This window comes from Rutidosis leptorrhynchoides, chromosome 3 (genome assembly GCF_046630445.1).
Source record: "Rutidosis leptorrhynchoides isolate AG116_Rl617_1_P2 chromosome 3, CSIRO_AGI_Rlap_v1, whole genome shotgun sequence".
Taxonomy (NCBI): Eukaryota; Viridiplantae; Streptophyta; class Magnoliopsida; order Asterales; family Asteraceae; genus Rutidosis; species Rutidosis leptorrhynchoides.
This window is the reverse complement of record NC_092335.1, coordinates 274807025-274826723: the sequence shown is the minus strand read 5'-3', so window position 1 is coordinate 274826723 and position 19699 is coordinate 274807025. Positions and strand designations below refer to the sequence as shown.

The 19699-nt window shown below is 32.8% G+C and overlaps 1 non-coding gene across 1 annotated transcript; it reads right to left on the bottom strand.

The window, feature by feature from the left end:
- Positions 1–19323: 19323 nt before the first annotated feature.
- LOC139903771 (small nucleolar RNA R71) lies at positions 19324–19430 on the bottom strand. The gene has a single exon (XR_011778564.1). It is a non-coding gene; the product is annotated as a small nucleolar RNA R71 (small nucleolar RNA).
- Between the last annotated feature and the right edge of the window lie 269 nt (positions 19431–19699).

Sequence of the window (19699 nt, the reverse complement as noted above, 5' to 3'; positions counted from 1 at the left end):
ATTATTAATAATTAACACATAAATATAAATACTGATGTATATATTATATAAAAACCAAACATAGATACGTAATCAGTTTCTAATTTTAATCAAACTATTGTAGATTCGTTTCCTGTTTCTGATTGATCCTTATACTACAAACAAAATTTGTTACCCATCTTAATCAAGATTGTACCAATTAATCTAAAATACAATATGCTTTTATTTATTTTGTTTTCTTCTTCCTGGCTCGAATACTTCCGTCAACAAGGATCATCACCTTTCTTCTTATATGGAAATATATACATGTTACATGAGAAGGAGAGGGAGAGATCACCACTTTTCATTTTCTCTCTACATCATTGATCACCACCACCAAAATCGAACACCATGATCTCAAATACTATGTAACAATCACCACAAATACCTTCATTAAATCGAAACTCAAACCATCACCTTCTCAATCTCTTTCTCCTCTTTCCTTGTCAAGAAACACCAAAACCACCGACCCAACACTATTTTCAGTTGCTAACTTTTCTGCTTCCTATTTGAGTTTAACCAACTCACCCCCATAAAGCAAAACGCCATCGTTTCTGTTTCTGTTGTACCTATTGCAGCTATTACATGTTTTAACAATTGCTGTTACGCTTTTATTATTTTCTTCGGTTTCAAACGTCCCTAAAACACCACCATGAATTCACAACCCATCACCTTAAATCACAAACCTTGCACACCACTTTCGAACCACCATCCACAAACCCACTTCACCTTTCCATTTTTGCAAGCCGAGAAAACCACCACCCAGTACCCTCACCAACAAACACTTACTCCTTTACTGTAATTATAAACGTAAACCAAGAACAACCCTCGAATACCGCATAAATCTACACCTTTATTTTCGCTTCTTTTTCTTTGTTTTTCTGCGAATATCCATAGCCCTACAACCATCTTTATAGCTGCAACTTATATTACTTTATGGAGATAAATCAAACCGCATGCTATTAAACAAATAACAATGATATGGTGCGTGATATTATTTTTTTTCTTTTCCCTTTGTTGGCCGACAGAAGTTTTTCCAATTATGATTAAATATTGGGAAGGCTGCAACTTGTCCTCGTGCTGTTGATGATTTGTTTTACCGAAACCATTTTAATTAAATTAAGTGTATTAATTAATGGATTTTAAATGGGCGGCTATGTCTATTGAGGCCGTTAGGTTTGAACTTGTTGGGTCACTTAGATATTCTTTTTAGGTAATAAATATGGGCCGAGATTTACAAATCCATTCCTTGATCAATATCACAAACGTACTGTAAGGATAGGATTAATGGTGTTACAATTATGGATAAGTTGATGATGATATAGGTTACGAGCTGAAACGATTAAGAATAATAATGAGATAACCGAATGATGTTGTGCTCATGTGGTTGCCGTCGTGATCAGAACATGTATACAATCTGATGATCATGGTTAATAGATGAGTGACGAGATGATGATAGTTGGTTGATGATGACAATTAGTTAATGATGATAGTTGGTTTTGATTAATCTTGGTTGCTTAATTGAAGAAGAAGAAGAAGTTATAAATTTTGGGTTAAATATATAAAGCATGCAAATCAATTCAGAAAAACAAGATTGGTAGCATGGTTTAATGTGTTTGGTTTAATCGAGAGGTTGCGGGTTCAAGCCCGGGTTTTGGCCTTTTTTTTTAAAGCTTGTTACAAGGAGGTAGCATTCTCATTATCTTATTATAATAATAATTATTATTAGTATTATTAATACTATTATCATTTTTGTATTACCTATAAGTATTATTATTAGTAAAATTATTATTTTTATAGTTATTATTATTAGTAGAAGGATTATTATTATTATAGTTAGTAAAATAAATATTAGAATTTTTATTGTTAATATTATGATTAGTAAAATAAGTATTATTAAGTATCATTCTTAAAATTTTATTATTATTATTATCATCATCTTCATTATCATTATTATTATTATTATTATTATTATTATTATTATTATTATTATTATTATTATTATTATTATTATTATTATTATTATTATTATTATTATTATTATTATTATTATTATTATTATTATTATTATTATTATTATTATTATTATTATTATTAAAAAGTATCATTTTTATTAAAATTATTATTTTTACAATATTAATAATATTATTTTTATCATTATGATTACTATCCTTAATAACATTGTCATTATCATTAATAAGTATCATTATTATTAATATATCATTATTGGTAACATTAAAATATTTTAATGAAACACATAAGTTATAAAAGGATATCACTAATAAGTACGTATATAAACTGTTTTATTACAAGTATATGTGTTAATATATATATATATATATATATATATATATATATATATATATATATATATATATATATATATATATATATATATATATATATATATATATATATATATATATATATATATATATATATATAATTGATATAGGTTCGTGAATCTGAGACCAACCCTGCATTGTTTAGTTGTTCAATGCCTTCATATGTATTTTTACTACAAAATACAGTATGGTGAGTTTCATTTCCTCCCTTTTTAAATGCTTTTGCAATATATTTTTGGGACTGAGAATACATGCGCTGCTTTTATAACTGTTTTACGAAATAGACACAAGTACTTAAAACTACATTCTATGGCTGGATTATTAAACCGAATATGCCCTTTTATAGTCTGGTAATCTAAGAATTAGGGAACAGACACCCTAATTGACGCGAATCCTAAAGATAGATCTATCGGGCCCAACAAGCCCCATCCAAAGTACCGGATGCTTTAGTACTTCGAAATTTATATCATGTCCGAAGGAGGATCCTGGAATGATGGGGATATTCTTATATACATATTGTGAATGTCGGTTACCAGGTGTTCAATCCATATGAATGATATTTTTGTCTCTATGCATGGGACGTATGTTTATGAGAAATGGAAATATGAAATCTTGTGGTCTATTAAAATTATGAAGTGATTATTTATGATAAACCAATGAACTTACCAACCTTTTGGTTGACACTTTAAAGCATGTTTATTCTCAGGTATAAAAGAAACATTCCGCTGTGCATTGCTCATTTTAAAGACATTATTTGGAGTCGATCATCGCAATGGAACCAGATGTTGGTGACTTCGTCCAGATGGATTAGGACGGGTCCTTTCATTTATTTCTGTACATCTAACTGTGGACAACTAGTTGTAGGTTACTAACGAGGACAGCTGACTTAATAAACTTAAAACATCAAAATGTATTAAAAGTGTTGTAAATATATTTTGAACATACTTTGATATATATGTACATATTTGTTATAGGTTCGTGAATCGACCAGTGGCCAAGTTTTACTTCCCGACGAAGTAAAAAATCTGTGAAAGTGAGTTATAGTCCCACTTTTAAAATCTAATATTTTTGGGATGAGAATACATGCAGGTTTTATAAATGATTTACAAAATAGACACAAGTACGTGAAACTACATTCTATGGTTGAATTATCAAAATCGAATATGCCCTTTTTTATTAAGTCTGGTAATCTAAGAATTAGGGAACAGACACCCTAATTGACGCGAATCCTAAAGATAGATCTATTGGGCCTAACAAACCCCATCCAAAGTACCGGATGCTTTAGTACTTCGAAATTTATATCATATCCGAAGGGTGTCCCGGAATGATGGGGATATTCTTATATATGCATCTTGTTAATGTCGGTTACCAGGTGTTCACCATATGAATGAATTTTATCTCTATGTATGGGATGTAAATTGAAATATGAAATCTTGTTGTCTATTATTATGATTTGATAATATATAGGTTAAACCTATAACTCACCAACATTTTTGTTGACGTTTTAAGCATGTTTATTCTCAGGTGATTATTAAGAGCTTCCGCTGTTGCATACTAAAATAAGGACAAGATTTGGAGTCCATGCTTGTATGATATTATGTAAAAACTGCATTCAAGAAACTTATTTTTGATGTAATATATTCTTATTGTAAACCATTATGTAATGGTCGTGTGTAAACGGTATATTTTAGATTATCATTATTTGATAATCTACGTAATGCTTTTTAAACCTTTATAGATAAAATAAAGGTTATGGTTGTTTTAAAAATGAATGCAGTCTTTGAAAAACGTCTCATATAGAGGTCAAAACCTCGCGACGAAATCAATTAATATGGAACGTTTATAATCAATATGAACGGGACATTTCAGTTCGTATCAGAGCATTGGTCTTAGAGAACCAGAATTTTGCATTAGTGTGTCTTATCGAGTTTGTTAGGATGCATTAGTGAGTCTGGACTTCGACCGTGTTTACTTGAAAAATGATTGCTTAACAAATTTTGTTGGAAACTATATATTTTTAACATGTGAATATTATGTGATATATTAAGCTCTTAACGTATTTGATATTATGTGATAGATGTCTACCTCTAGAACAAGTCCCATTGACTCACCTAATAATAATGAAGAGTCAAATATAAATTGGAATGATTCGTGGACTGATTCACAAGTTCCAGAAGAGGAACCGGAAGAAGAGTCGGAACCGGAAGAAGAAGCGGAACCGGAAGAAGAATCGGAACCGGAAGAAGAAATAGAACTAGTGGGGGAAATAATAAAACGGTTAAGTAGAAGAAAATCCTCAACCAACCGACCAAAGTTAATTATGGTCAATGGTGTTTCTGCTAAGGAAGCAAAGTATTGGGAGGATTACCAATTCTCCGATGAATCGGATCCCGACAAGGATTCCGATGATGTTATAGAAATTACCCCAACAAAATTTAATAAGGCAAAAGAGAACAATAAGGGAAAGGGCATAAAAATAGAGAAATTTGATTCCAAACCCGATGAACTTTATATGTATCGTCAACACCCGTATTTCTTAAGTTGTGACAATAACCCGGGAACCTCTAAACCACCAGGTTTTTCTTAACCAATGTGGAAAACGACGGCTCGTATTAGGGGAACATCATATATCCCTAGAAACTTGGCAAAACGAACCAAAACCGAAGAAGAAGAAACGAGCGAGTCGGAATAAGATAGTTGTATTCGTGTGGTGTAATATATGTAATATAGTGTGCTTATGCTTTATGATATATGTAAAAATTGCTTGTATTAATAAGTATTTTTTTATGAATCTAACCCTTGTCTATTTTACAGTATAAAAACACAAAATGGATAGACAACCCAATATTTTAAGAGACCTACCCGGAGACATGATTGATGAAATCTTGTCTAGAGTCGGTCAGAATTCCTCGACATAACTATTTAAGGCGAGATCAGTTTGTAAGACATTCGAAGAACATTCCAAGAATTCCTTGGTTTATAAAAGGCTTTCGTTCGAAAGATGGGGGATATCACATTGGGAAATCCATAAGTTACGATGTGTTTACTTTGACGCATATATTGCGGGGAACCCAAATGCTATTTTACGCAACGGGTTAAGAAATTATTTTGACTCAATATATCCGAATATAGGACCTCGTGATTTAGAAAAAGCGGCTAACATGCAACATAAAGAAGCATGTTATGCTTACGGTTAGTAATGTTCGCTTCTCACCAAAGTGAGAACAAGAACATCGGGCTACAACTATTAAACAAAACTTTCCCACAAGTGACGGAGTCGGTAATTGGGGTAAGAAATGAGGTTTTTAGATTGTTACAGGACTGTTGGACATTACGTAACCCTCGTCCCTTTGACGACGTTACAACACGCTGTCTTATCAACGGCCATAACGGTTATGTTCCACAAGACCAAGGATAGGAAGTAGTCCTAGTAAAACCAGAATGCATGACTTGTTTCTAGACGTATGAATTACGTGTCTTTATTGCCTTTACTGAACGACTTGTGTACTAGCTAGAATTATCTTCACAACCATCTTGTATCAAATTTATTGTGTGCTATATTTCATGCTATATGTAAAATAAGTGGTATTGCAAGTTTGTAAAATATTGTGTAAAACTTTGAATGCGAAATATTATTATAATCAGTTTTTCATATAGAATTGTAGTAGTTGAATTGTATATTAGCTACTAAGTATGAACTTAACGGGTAGGTACTACCCGAATTTAAACTTATAAAACGCTAATATGAATAAAAAGCTTTTATAAATGAGTTCATATTATGCTACAAGATACTATTGACTACTCTTAATATTCTGTATGATTAACTTGTTTCATTTGACTATTTTGAAGGAAATGGCACCAACTACTCGACACACCTTGAATATGAGCAAAGAGGAATTTCGTGCCTTTCTTGCTTCAAACATAGCCGCAGTACAGGCTGCGCTACATACCAACAATAACCTTGGATCTAGCAGTACAGGAAATCGTATAGGATGCACCTACAAAGAATTCACTGCCTGCAAACCTTTGGAATTTGATGGAACCGAAGGACCGATCGGATTGAAACGGTGGACCGAGAAGGTCGAATCAGTGTTTTCCATAAGTAACTATACTGAAGAGGATAAAGTGAAGTACGCTACGCATACCTTCACAGGTACTGCGTTAACATGGTGGAATACCTATCTAGAGCAAGTGGGACAAGATGATGCTTACGCACTACCGTGGTCAGCATTCAAGCACTTAATGAACGAGAAGTACCGTCCCAGAACTGAGGTCAATAAGCTCAAGACAGAACTTAGAGGGTTACAAACCCAAAGATTTGATATTACCACGTATGAAAGACGATTCATAGAATTGTGCCTATTGTGTCCGGGAGCGTTCGAAGATGAGGAAGAGAAGATCAACGCGTTTGTGAAAGGATTACCGGAAAGAATCCAAGAAGATATAAGTTCACACGAGCCCGCCTCCATACAACAGGCATGTAGAATGGCTCACAAACTAGTGAACCAGATTGAGGAAAGAATTAAAGAACAGGCGGCTGAAGAGGTCAATGTGAAGCAAGTCAAAAGAAAGTGGGAGGAAAACGGTGATAAGAATCACCAATACAACAACAACAGCAATTACAACAATAATCGCAACAACTATTCCAACAATCGCAACATCAATCGCAACTACAACAAATGGCCCAACAACAACAACAACAACAACAGCAACTACAACAATCATCCCAACAACAATAACAACCGCAACAACAATAATAATCAGAAGCAGCTATGCCAAAGGTGTGAAAAGTATCACTCGGGGTTCTGCACCAAATTTTGCAACAAGTTTAAAAGAAATGGTCATAGCGCGGCGAAGTGTGAGGTCTACGGACCAGGGGTTAATAGAATGAAAGGAACAAATGGTGTCAGAACGAGTAATGGTGGAGCAAGTAGTGTCGGAGCAAGTTATGCCAATGTAGTTTGTTATAAATGTGGAAAACCGGGCCACATTATTAGAAATTGCCCGAACCAGGAGAACATGAATGGAGAGGCTGCGGAAGAGTTTTCAATATTAATGCGGCAGAGGCACAGGAAGACCCGGAGCTTGTTACGGGTACGTTTCTTATTGACGATAAATCTGCTTATGTTTTATTTGATTCGGGTGCGGATAGTAGCTATATGAGTAGAGAATTTTGTGCTAAATTAAGTTGCCCATTGGCACCTTTGGATAGTAAATTTTTACTCGAATTAGCAAATGGTAAATTAATTTCAGCAGATAATATATGTCAGAATCGAGAAATTAAACTGGTTAGTGAAACATTTAAGATTGACTTGATACCAGTAGAGTTAGGGAGTTTTGATGTGATAATCGGTATGGACTGGTTGAGAGAAGTGAAAGCAGAGATCGTTTGTTACAAAAATGCAATTCGCATTATACGAGAAAAAGGAAAACCCTTAATGGTGTACGGAGAAAAGAGCAACGCGAAGTTAAATCTTATTAGTAACCTGAAGCCACAAAAACTAATAAGAAAAGGTTGCTATGCTGTTCTAGCACATGTCGAGAAAGTATAAACTGAAGAAAAGAGCATCAATGATGTTTTTGTCGTAAAAGAATTTCCCGATTTATTTCCGAAAGAATTACCGGGACTACCTCCACACCGATCCGTTGAATTTCAAATAGACTTTGTACCGGGAGCTACACCAATAGCTCGTGCTCCATACAGACTCGCACCTAGCAAAATGAAGGAACTTCAGAGCCAATTACAAGAACTTTTAGAGCGTGGTTTCATTCGACCAAGCACATCACCGTGGGGAGCTCCTGTTTTGTTTGTCAAGAAGAAAGATGGTACATTCAGGTTGTGTATGGACTACTGAGAGTTGAACAAACTTACCATCAAAAACCGTTATCCACTGCCGAGAATTGACGACTTATTTGATCAACTACAAGGCTCGTCTGTTTATTCGAAGATCGATTTACGTTCTGGATATCATCAAATGCGGGTAAAGGAGGATGATATTCCAAAGACTGCTTTTAGGATGCGTTACAGTCATTACGAGTTTATGGTTATGCCGTTTGGATTGACTAACGCACCAGCTGTGTTCATGGACCTCATGAACCGAGTGTGTGGGCCATATCTTAACAAATTTGTCATTGTTTTCATCGATGACATACTTATTTACTCGAAGAATGATCAAGAGAACGAAGAACATTTGAGAAAAGTGCTAGAGTTGCTGAGAAAGAAAAACTGTACGCTAAGTTTTCAAAGTTTGCATTTTGGTTGGAAGAAGTTCAATTCCTCGGTCACATAGTGAACAAAGAAGGTATTCAGGTGGATCCAGCAAAGATCAAAACCGTTGAAAAGTGGGAAACCCCGAAAACTCTGAAACACATACACCAGTTTTTAGGACTAGCGGGTTATTACAGAAGGTTCATCCAAGACTTTTCCAGAATAACAAAACCCTTGACTGCATTAACGCATAAAGGGAAGAAATTTGAATGGAAAGATGAACAAGAGAAAGCGTTTCAATTGTTAAAGAAAAAGTTAACTACGGCACCTATATTGTCATTACCTGAAGGGAATGATGATTTTGTGATATATTCTGACGCCTCAAAGCAAGGTCTCGGTTGTGTATTAATGAAACGAATGAAAGTAATTGCTTATGCGTCTAGACAATTGAAGATTCATGAACAGAATTATACGACGCATGATTTGGAATTAGGCGCGGTTGTTTTTGCATTAAAGACTTGGAGGCACTACTTATATGGGGTCAAAAGTATTATATATACCGACCACAAAAGTCTTCAACACATATTTAATCAGAAACAACTGAATATGAGGCAACGTAGGTGGATTGAATTGTTGAATGATTACGACTTTGAGATTTGTTACCACCCGGGGAAGGCAAATGTGGCAGCCGACGCCTTGAGCAGAAAGGACAGAGAACCCATTCGAGTAAAATCTATGAATATTATGATTCACAATAACCTTACTACTCAAATAAAGGAGGCACAACAAGGAGTTTTAAAAGAGGGAAATTTAAAGGATGAAATACCCAAAGGATCGGAGAAGATGTACAAGGATCTCAAAAAACATTTTTGGTGGCCGGGTATAAAAGCCGATGTTGCTAAATATGTAGGAGAATGTTTGACATGTTCTAAGGTCAAAGCTGAGCATCAGAAACCATCATGTCTACTTCAACAACCCGAAATCCCGAAAAGGAAATGCAAAAACGTTACCATGGATTTCATCACTAAATTGCCAAGGACTGCAAGTGGTTTTGATACTATTTGGGTAATAGTTGATCGTCTCACCAAATCAGCACACTTCCTGCCAATAAAAGAAGATGACAAGATGGAGAAGTTAGCACGACTGTATTTGAAGGAAGTCGTCTCCAGACATGGAATACCAATCTCTATTATCTCTAATAGGGATGGCAGATTTATTTCAAGATTCTGGCAGACATTACAGCAAGCATTAGGAACTCGTCTAGACATGAGTACTGCCTATCATCCAAAAACTGATGGGCAGAGCGAAAGGACGATACAAACGCTTGAAGACATGCTAAGAGCATGTGTTATTGATTTCGGAAACAGTTGGGATCGACATCTACCGTTAGCAGAATTTTCCTACAACAATTGCTACCATTCAAGCATTGAGATGGCTCCGTTTGAAGCACTTTATGGTAGAAAGTGCAGGTCTCCGATTTGTTGAAGTGAAGTGGGGGATAGACAGATTACGGGTCCGGAGATAATACAAGAAACTACTGAGAAGATCATCCAAATTCAACAACGGTTGAAAACCGCCCAAAGTTGACAAAAGAGCTACGCCGACATTAAAAGAAAAGATATAGAATTTGAAATTGGAGAGATGGTCATGATTAAGGTTGTACCTTGGAAAGGTGTTGTTCGATTTGGTAAATGAGGGAAATTAAATCCAAGGTATATTGGACCATTCAAGATTACTGATCGTGTCGGACCAGTAGCTTACCGACTTGAGTTACCTCAACAACTCGCGACTGTACATAACACTTTCCACGTCTCGAATTTGAAGAAATGTTTTGCTAAAGAAGATCTCACTATTCCGTTGGACGAAATCCAAATCAATGAAATACTTCAATTCATTGAAGAACCCTTTGAAATAATGGATCGTGAGGTTAAGAGACTTAAACAAAACAAGATACCGATTGTTAAGGTTCGATGGAATGCTCGTAGAGGACCCGAGTTCACCTGGGAATGAGAAGATCAGATGAAGAAGAAGTACCCGCACTTATTTCCAGAAGATGAGCCAACACCTCCAATCGCTTAAAATTTCGGGACGAAATTTATTTAACGGGTAGGTACTGTAGTGACCCGAACTTTTCTGAACCTTTCTATGATTATATGTTTAATGAAAACTATATTTACATGATTAAATGTTTCCAACATGTTAAGCAATCAAACTTGTTAAGACTTGGTTAATTGAAACAGAAATTTTGTAAACGTCTGATTACCCAGTTTGACCAATGATTCACGAACGCTATAAGTTGTATATGACATGATGATACATAAATGAATAAATATATATGTTTAACATGATATAATGATCATCAAGTATCTCATTAAAAATAGTAACAATAAGTTATATACTTAAAAAGGAGACTATTGACGTATGAAACTCGAAACGATACATATAACGATTATCTTTATAACCACGTCTTACTAAATATATATGAAGCATATTAATACATTGTTATATTATATATAACATGATAATATGATAATTAAATATATCATTAAGTGTATTAACAATGAACTACATAAGTAAAAACAAGACTACTAACTTAAGGATTTCGAAACGAGACATATATGTAACGATTATCGTTGTAACGACATTTAAATGTATATATCATATTAACATATATTAATATATCATAATATCATGATAATATAATAATTTAAAATCTCATTTGATATTATAAACATTGGGTTAACAACATTTAACAAGATCGTTAACCTAAAGGTTTCATAACAACACTTACATGTAACGACTAACGATGACTTAACGACTCAGTTAAAATGTATATGTAGTGACCCGAACTTTTCCATGTTTATATATATATTAAATGAAATTTTTATTTACATGATTAATTGTTTCCAACATGTTAAGCAATCAAACTTGTTAAGACTTGATTAATCGAAATAGGTTTCATATAGACAATTGACCACCCAAGTTGACCGGTGATTCACGAATGTTAAAACTTGTAAAAACTATATGATGACATATATATGGTTATATATATAGTTAACATGATTTTATTATAAGTATGTATCTCATTATTTATTTTAACAATGAGTTATATACATAAAAATGAGACTATTAATTTAAGAAACTCGAAAACGATATATATAATGATTATCGTTATAACAACGTCTTACTAGGTACATATGAATCATATTAAGATATTGATACACTTAGTTAATTATGTTAAATGATAAGTAAATATATTATTAAGTGTATTAACAATGAAATACATATGTAAAAATAAGACTAATAACTTAATGATTTCGAAACGAGACATATATGTAACGATTATCGTTGTAACGACATTTAACTGTATATATATCATACTAAGATATATTATATATCATAATATCATGATAATATAACAATTTAACATCTCATTTGTTATAATAAACAATGGGTTAACAACATTCAACAAGATCGTTAACCTAAAGGTTTCAAAACAACATTTACATGTAACGACTAACGATGACTTAACGACTCAGTTAAAATGTATATACATGTAGTGTTTTAATATGTATTCATACACTTTTGAAATACTTCAAGACACTTATCAAAATACTTTTACTTAACAAAAATGCTTACGATTACATCCTCGTTCAGTTTCATCAACAATTCTACTCGTATGCACCTGTATTCGTACTCGTACAATACACAGCTTTTAGATGTATGTACTATTGGTATATACACTCCAATGATCAGCTCTTAGCAGCCCTTGTGAGTCACTTAACACATGTGGGAACCATCATTTGGAAACTAGCATGAAATATCTCATAAAATTACAAAAATATGAGTAATCATTCATGACTTATTTACATAAAAACAAAATTACATATCCTTTATATCTAATCCATACACCAACGACCAAAAACACCTACAAACACTTTCATTCTTAAATTTTTTTCATTTAATTGATCTCTTTCAAGTTCTATCTTCAAGTTCTAAGTGTTCTTCATAAATTCCAAAAGTTCTAGTTTCATAAAATCAAGAATACTTCCAAGATTGCAAGTTTACTTCCAAGTTTTCTAAATCCATTCCAAGTAATCATCCAAGATCAAGAAACCTTTGTTACTTACAGTAGGTTATCTTTCTAATACAAGGTAATAATCATATTCAAACTTTAATTCAATTTCTATAACTATAACAATCTTATTTCGAGTGGAAATCTTACTTGAAATTGTTTTCGTGTCATGATTCTGCTTCAAGAACTTTCAAACCATCCAAGGATACTTTGAAGCTAGATCTATTTTTTTCATTTCCAGTAGGTTTATCCAAGGAACTTGAGGTAGTAATTATGTTCATAACATCATTCAATTCATACATATAAAGCTATCTTATTCGAAGGTTTAAACTTGTAATCACAAGAACATAGTTTAGTTAATTCTAAACTTGTTCGCAAATAAAAGTTAATCCTTCTAACTTAACTTTTAAAATCAACTAAACACATGTTCTATATCTATATGATATGCTAACTTAATGATTTAAAATCTGGAAACACGAAAAACACCGTAAAACCGGATTTACGCCGTAGTAGTAACACCGCGGGCTGTTTTGGGTTAGTTAATTAAAAACTATGATAAACTTTGATTTAAAAGTTATTATTCTAGGAAAATGATTTTTTATTATGAACATGAAACTATATCTAAAAATTATGGTTAAACTCAAAGTGGAAGTATGTTTTCTAAAATGGTCATCTAGACGTCGTTCTTTCGACTGAAATGACTACCTTTACAAAAACGACTTGTAACTTATTTTTCCGACTATAAAACTATACTTTTTCTATTTAGATTCATAAAATAGAGTTCAATATGAAACCATAGCAATTTGATTCACTCAAAACGGATTTAAAATGAAGAAGTTATGGGTAAAACAAGATTGGATAATTTTTCTCATTTTAGCTACGTGAAAATTGGTAACAAATCTATTCCAACCATAACTTAATCAACTTGTATTGTATATTATGTAATCTTGAGATACCATAGACACGTATACAATGTTTCGACCTATCATGTCGACACATCTATATATATTTCGGAACAACCATAGACACTCTATATGTGAATGTTGGAGTTAGCTATACAGGGTTGAGGTTGATTCCAAAATATATATAGTTTGAGTTGTGATCAATACTGAGATACGTATACACTGGGTCGTGGATTGATTCAAGATAATATTTATCGATTTATTTCTGTACATCTAACTGTGGACAACTAGTTGTAGGTTACTAACGAGGACAGCTGACTTAATAAACTTAAAACATCAAAATATATTAAAAGTGTTGTAAATATATTTTGAACATACTTTGATATATATGTATATATTGTTATAGGTTCGTGAATCAACCAGTGGCCAAGTCTTACTTCCCGACGAAGTAAAAATCTGTGAAAGTGACTTATAGTCCCACTTTTAAAATCTAATATTTTGGGATGAGAATACATGCAGGTTTTATAAATGATTTACAAAATAGACACAAGTACGTGAAACTACATTCTATGGTTGAATTATCGAAATCGAATATGCCCCTTTTTATTAAGTCTGGTAATCTAAGAATTAGGGAACAGACACCCTAATTGACGCGAATCCTAAAGATAGATCTATAGGGCCTAACAAACCCCATCCAAAGTACCGGATGCTTTAGTACTTCGAAATTTATATCATATCCGAAGGGTGTCCCGGAATGATGGAGATATTCTTATATATGCATCTTGTTAATGTCGGTTACCAGGTGTTCACCATATGAATGATTTTTATCTCTATGTATGGGATGTGTATTGAAATATAAAATCTTGTGGTCTATTGTTACGATTTGATATATATAGGTTAAACCTATAACTCACCAACATTTTTGTTGACGTTTAAAGCATGTTTATTCTCAGGTGAATACTGAGAGCTTCCGCTGTTGCATACTAAAATAAGGACAAGATTTGGAGTTCATGTTTGTATGATATTGTGTAAAAACTGCATTCAAGAAACTGATTTCGATGTAACATATTTGTATTGTAAACCATTATGTAATGGTCGTGTGTAAACAGGATATTTTAGATTATCGTTATTTGATAATCTACGTAAAGCTTTTTAAACCTTTATTTATGAAATAAAGGTTATGGTTTGTTTTAAAAATGAATGCAGTCTTTGAAAAACGTCTCATATAGAGGTCAAAACCTCGCAACGAAATCAATTAATATGGAACGTTTTTAATCATTAAGAACGGGACATTTCAGTATATACATGTAGTGTTTTAATATGTATTCATACACTTTTGAAAGACTTCAAGACACTTATCAAAATACTTCTACTTAACAAAAATGCTTACAATTACATCCTCGTTCAGTTTCATCAACAATTCTACTCGTATGCACCCGTATTCGTACTCGTACAATACACAGCTTTTAGATGTATGTAATATTGGTATATACACTCCAATGATCAGCTCTTAGCAGCCTATGTGAGTCACCTAACACATGTACGAATCATCATTTGGCAACTAGCATGAAATATCTCATAAAATTACAAAAATATGAGTAATCATTCATGACTTATTTACATGAAAACAAAATTACATATCCTTTATATCTAATCCATACACCAACGACCAAAAACACCTACAAACACTTTAATTCTTCAATTTTCTTCATCTAATTGATCTCTATCAAGTTCTATCTTCAAGTTCTAAGTGTTCTTCATAAATTCTACAAGTTATAGTTTCATAAAATCAAGAATACTTTCAAGTTTGCTAGCTCACTTCCAATCTTGTAAGGTGATCATCCAACCTCAAGAAATCTTTGTTTCTTACAGTAAGTTATCATTCTAATACAAGGTAATAATCATATTCAAACTTTGGTTCAATTTCTATAACTATAACAATCTTATTTCAAGTGATGATATTACTTGAACTTGTTTTTGTGTCATGATTCTGCTTCAAGAACTTCGAGCCATCCAATGATCCATTGAAGCTAGATCCATTTTTCTCTTTTCCAGTAGGTTTATCCAAGGAACTTAAGGTATTAATGATGTTCATAACATCATTCGATTCATACATAAAAAGCTATCATATTCGAAGTGGTAAACTAGTAATCACTAGAACATAGTTTAGTTAATTTTAAACTTGTTCGCAAATAAAATTAATCCTTCTAACTACACTTTTAAAATAAACTATACACATGATCTATATCTATATGATATGCTAACTTAATGATTTAAAACCCGAAAACACGATAAACACCATAAAACCAGATTTACGCCGTCGTAGTTACAATCGGGGGCTGTTTTGGTTTGGATAATTAAAAACTATGAAAAACTTTAATTTAAAAGCTATACTTCTGGGAAAATGATTTTTATTATGAACATGAAACCATATCCAAAAATCATGGTTAAACTCAAAGTGAAAGTATGTTTTTCAAAACAGTCATCAAGATGTCGTTCTTTCGACGGAAATGACTACCTCTTTCAAAAACGACTTGTAACTTGTATTTCCGACTATAAACCTATACCTTTTCTATTTAGTTTCATAAATTCAAGTTCAATATGAAACCGTGGCCGCTTAAATCACTCAAAACGGATTAGAAACAAAGAAATGGCGAGCAAAACAAAATTGGTAAAAACTACTCATTTTAGCTACGTGAAAATTGGTAACAAATCTATTCCAACCATAACTTAATCAACTTGTATTGTATATTATGTAATCTTGAGATACCATAGACACGTATACAATGTTTCGACCTATCATGTCGACACATCTATATATATTTCGGAACAACCATAGACACTCTATATGTGAATGTTGCAGTTAGCTATACAGGGTTGAGGTTGATTCCAAAATATATAGTTTGAGTTGTGATCAATACTAAGATATGTATACACTGGGTCGTGGATTGATTCAAGATAATATATATCGATTTATTTCTGTACATCTAACTGTGGACAACTAGTTGTAGGTTACTAACAAGGACAGCTGACTTAATAAACTTAAAACATCAAAATGTATTAAAAGTTTTGTAAATATATTTTGAACATACTTTGATATATATGTACATATTTGTTATAGGTTCGTGAATCGACCAGTGGCCAAGTCTTACTTCCCGACGAAGTAAAAAATCGGTGAAAGTGAGTTATAGTCCCACTTTTAAAATCTAATATTTTTGGGATGAGAATACATGCAGGTTTTATAAATGATTTATAAAATAGACACAAGTACGTGAAACTACATTCTATGGTTGAATTATCGAAATCGAATATGTCCCTTTTTATTAAGTCTGGTAATCTAAGAATTAGGGAACAGACACCCTAATTGACACGAATCCTAAAGATAGATCTATTGGGCCTAACAAACCCCATCCAAAGTACCGGATGCTTTAGTACTTCAAAATTTATATCATATCCGAAGGGTGTCCCAGAATGATGGGGATATTCTTATATATGCATCTTGTTAATGTCGGTTACCAGGTGTTCACCGTATGAATGAATTTTGTCTCTATGTATGGGATGTATATTGAAATATGAAATCTTGTGGTCTATTATTATGATTTGATAATATATAGGTTAAACCTATAACTCACCAACATTTTTGTTGACGTTTTAAGCATGTTTATTCTCAGGTGATTATTAAGAGCTTCCGCTGTTGCATACTAAAATAAAGACAAGATTTGGAGTCCAATGCTTGTATGATATTATGTAAAAACTGCATTCAAGAAACTTATTTTTGATGTAATATATTCTTATTGTAAACCATTATGTAATGGTCGTGTGTAAACGGTATATTTTAGATTATCATTATTTGATAATCTACGTAATGCTTTTTAAACCTTTATAGATAAAATAAAGGTTATGGTTGTTTTAAAAATGAATGCAGTCTTTGAAAAACGTCTCATATAGAGGTCAAAACCTCGCGACGAAATCAATTAATATGGAACGTTTATAATCAATATGAACGGGACATTTCAATTATTTTGTAATAAATCAGAAAATATAAAAATCAAATAATAAATAAAATATAAATTGGGGCGAGCCTGGTAAAAGCCCGGAAGGATTTCTGGAATCTTGGGCCATGTGATCGCATGACCCTGATGACTAAATCTCATGCGGTCGCATGAGTTGAGCTGACAGGACTATCCTCGGACATTAATTACACGTAGGGTTTTTAATTAATTAATTATTATTATTATTATTAACCTAATTAGGGTTTTAATTAATTAATTAGTTTTTAAGTTTAGTTTTAATTTATATTCAGTAATATTAAGTGTTATTATTATTATTATTAATTATATAAATTAATACTTTTATAAAATAATAATATAAAAATAATATTTTTATAAAAATAAATAATTTTATCATTTTTTGATTCTTTTTATAAATTGTATTATTTTTATAGTTTAATTCGTAATTTGTATTTTTATCGTTCGTAATTAATTTTAAGCTTAGTATCTTGCCGTAGAAACTTTTATATTTCTAAATTTTTAGGCTTTGCCGTATATTACCTTAAGTGATTTTTCTTTAGATGAAGATTTAGGCGCTTTAGAATCTTACGACGTCGCTTATCGCCTTAGTTTTAAATAAATTTTAGTGCCTTTTAAGTAATTGCAGTTTTTGATTTAGAATTCCTTTTAAGCTTTAATACCTTTAGACGCAAGTTTTAATATTTAGTTTTTAGACTTTTAAGTTTCGACGCTCTACTTTCTTATTATTGTTTTTCGACTTTTTATTTTTCGATGTTTGTTTTTCGATTTTTATTTTTCGACGCGTTTTTTCCTTTCTCATTTCTACGCTCTAGTTTTTAGGACATAGAATTTTCTTTATTTTCCTTAAACTTCGACGGAAAAATTATTTTAAGCAGTTAAATTGATAGACATCCAAAATTTTCTGCTTCGTAGTAATTGTTGGATTTGTTAGTGGCCGAGTTGTGGATTTTCCGACTTAAAGGATCCTGGCTCCCTGCTGCATCTCTTGGCTATTCGAAATGTGGGCAAAAGCAGCTATTAATTTGATAACTTATATAATTTTTATTTTTATAACTAATAGGATATTCAGTGAATGCACCGAGCAAAATGTTCACCACCTTTCATACGTTCACCACCTGTAACTCGATCAAGACATCTAGCCAATATCGTCGCCGTTGATTTTTCTTTAGAATCATCATCTAGTCGAACAAGTACTCCAACTCAAATTTCCGATAATCCATCTTTTGAACCCGACTTCAAAATTGAAAACCCGGAGGATATTCAGGGACAATTCCAAAATCCTGAACCACTAATCATTCCTCCTGAACCACAAACCGTTAATTCAGAATCTTCTAGTGATTCGGATTCAACAATTTCAAATATGGAAATAACGGAACCTCTAAGTATGGAAGATCGAATGAGAGCTACACGCACTGGCCAAGGACATGCCATTACGCGACCAGACATTAATGCGCTAGATTATGAAATCAAAGGAAAAATCCTACACATGGTAACTAATCAATGCCAATATAGTGGTACGCCAAAAGAAGATCCAAACGAACATCTTCGAACCTTTAATAGGATCTGTACTCTATTTAAAATCAGAGAAGTTGAGGATGAACAGATCTATCTCATTTTGTTTCCCTGGACTTTAAAGGGAGGAGCCAAAGATTGGTTAGAATCATTACCGGAAGGAGCGATTGACACATGGGATGTCTTAGTTGAGAAATTTCTTAAAAGATTCTTTCCGGCATCTAAAGCCGTGAGACTTAAAGGAGAAATTGTTACTTTCACGCAAAAGCCAAATGAAACATTATATGAGGCGTGGACAAGATTCAGAAAGTTGTTGAGAGGATGTCCTCAGCACGGTTTAGACACTTATCAAATAGTACAAATATTCTACCAAGGTGTCGACGTTACTACACGAAAAGACATCGACACAAGAGCTGGTGGTTCCATTATGAAGAAAACCGCAACTGAAGCTCACAAGATAATTGATAATACAGCCTCCCACTCGCATGAGTGGCACCAGGAAAAAGATATCTTTCATACATCTAAAGCGGCTAGAGCCGATTCTAGCCATGACTTTGATTCCGTTTCCGCAAAAATAGATTCTTTAGAGAGACGAATGGAAAAGATGA